Here is a 2,301-nt window from a genome sequence, read left to right as displayed (position 1 = left end):
TGTGGGAGAGAGTCAGCTCATATCTCTAGCCATGACTCTAGTCTCTGTGGGAGACAGTCAGCTCATATCTCTAGCCATGACTCTAGTCTCTGCGGGAGAGAGTCAGCTCATATCTCTAGCTATGACTCTAGTCTCTGGTCTGTGGGAGAGAGTCAGCTCATATCTCTAGCCATGACTCTAGTCTCTGGTCTGTGAGAGTCTGCTGTGCACTGCGCCACTGCAGATGGAGACACCACTTTATTAATTGCTTATCTTCGCTCGTATGCACATGCAGTCCATTTTGTGTGTTTGTGTGTGTGTGTGTGTGTGTGTGTGTGTGTGTGTGTGTGTGTGTGTGTGTGTGTGTGTGTGTGTGTGTGTGTGTGTGTGTGTGTGTGTGTGTGTGTGTGCTGCAGTATGAAATTGCTTTTTATAACAGTACAATAAACATTAACATATGCGTATTTATGAATATTAATTAATGTGAGGGTGTGCCCTGTGTGTTTGCATGTCACTTCTATGTGTAGGTCGTACATGCATGAGTGTTAGGGTTTGTGTCTGTGTGTCTGTGTGCATGCCTTTGCATGTTTGTGTGAGTGCATGCCTGCATGCGTGTGTTGCTGTGCGTGTGCCTGTCTGTCTGTCCATGTCTGTGTGTGTTTCTGTGCCTGGGCCTGTGTGTATGTGTGCGTATGCATGCGTGTATGTGACTGGGTGTCTGCCTTTGTACGTCTGTTTGTGTTTCAGTGCCTGAATATGTGTGTGTGTGTGTGCACGCGCAAGCATGTGCTTGTCTGCGTGCGTGTGTGTGTGTCACCGACGTGCGTGCGCTCCTGGTGTGTCTAGTGAACCATCGAGAGCCGCTCTCCAGCGCTGCAGAGTGGAGGGCCTGCAGGCTGTGAGGTGCTATCTGCATCGAGCAGGTGGGCCCGCTCTCAGACTCTCCGGTTAGCGCTGGGGATACGGCAGCCGCGGCAGCAGCAGCGCTGGATTCGCCCCCCAGACTGGAACACCATGCTGTGCACCTCCTTACAAGCTCCTCCACCAGGAAGGTGACCGGGCCTTTTGTGTCAGCACTTTCATCGCTCCCCCGTACCCCCGAAGCTCAGCTCTGAACAGGGGGAAAAAGGATTCTGTAGAAACGGTTGTCGGTGCAGATTTCCAGGGAAAAACAAAATTGTAACGATCCTTTTTTCAATTCAGGAAAGGAGATGATCATGTGATTCAAGCGTGTGATTGATAAACGATGTGATGCATCGTCACTCGGGAATGGTTCACGGTGGTTCGGCGGTCTGTTGTGATGAACAGGACTCTCTGTGTGCGCCGGTTGCCGTGGAGTTCTTCTCCTCCGTAGACTCTCTCCCTTCCCCCTCCACCCCCCCCCCCCCCTCCTCCACCCTCTACCCCGAAAGATAGTCCAGTGATTTTCAAGACCAGCAACTTTCAACTCTATAACGAATCGATCTGTTTGTCATGAGACTTGGGCCCATTTGGAATAGTTCATCCGTGAAACCTTCGTGAGGTGAGTGTATCACTCAGAAAGAAAAAGAAGAAAAAGCAGACCCGGGGTGAGAGGCGATAGAGAAATTGAGAGAGAGATAGAGGGAGAGAGGGAGAGAGGGAGAGAGGGAGGGAGGGAGGGAGGGAGAGAGAGAGAGAGAGGGAGGGAGGGAGAGCGGGAGAGTGGAAGAGCGGAGGATAAGGAGAGAGAGAGTGAAATAGATATGACAATGGAAAGTAAAGTGAGAAACTTGAATTTAGTCATTTTCTCAAGGCTTTCCTAAATCCTCTCATAAAGAACCATCCATCCAGACAAAAACGTGCATGGTGACTAAAACTATGCCTGCAGAAAGGCTGCTTCATGGGCCGTGGAATCATGTGTGCAATACGCCTTGCAGAAGCCAAGGCACCTTAGACATGGGTTATTTATACATCGCAAGTCTTGTCGTTGATATATGTTGCAGCAATTTCTTTATGAGGTGTGCATCTAGGACTGATGAGACTTCTAAATTAAAAAAAAACAATAGTTGAATGCAATTAACCTATTTTAACTTGTCTCTCCAGTCTCTCGAACACAGTTTCACAGGGCCTGTAAACACAATTTCACCCCCCCCACCAATGTCCATCAATGAAATGTTGAGATGGTTTTTTTCTGGTATAGATAAAGCGGTTCATGTGACAGGTTCATCATAAGGACAAGCCTTACAAAGGAAAGGGAAACTAGATAACACCAGTTAACAGATGGGGTGGACAGATAACACATCCTGAAGAAAATAAACTTTCACTTATTAAAACTAAACATCATGCACATTTTCCATCAAA

Source organism: Gadus chalcogrammus, chromosome 18 (assembly GCF_026213295.1).
Source record: "Gadus chalcogrammus isolate NIFS_2021 chromosome 18, NIFS_Gcha_1.0, whole genome shotgun sequence".
Lineage (NCBI taxonomy): Eukaryota > Metazoa > Chordata > Actinopteri > Gadiformes > Gadidae > Gadus > Gadus chalcogrammus.
Note: the sequence above shows the minus strand (reverse complement) of the source record.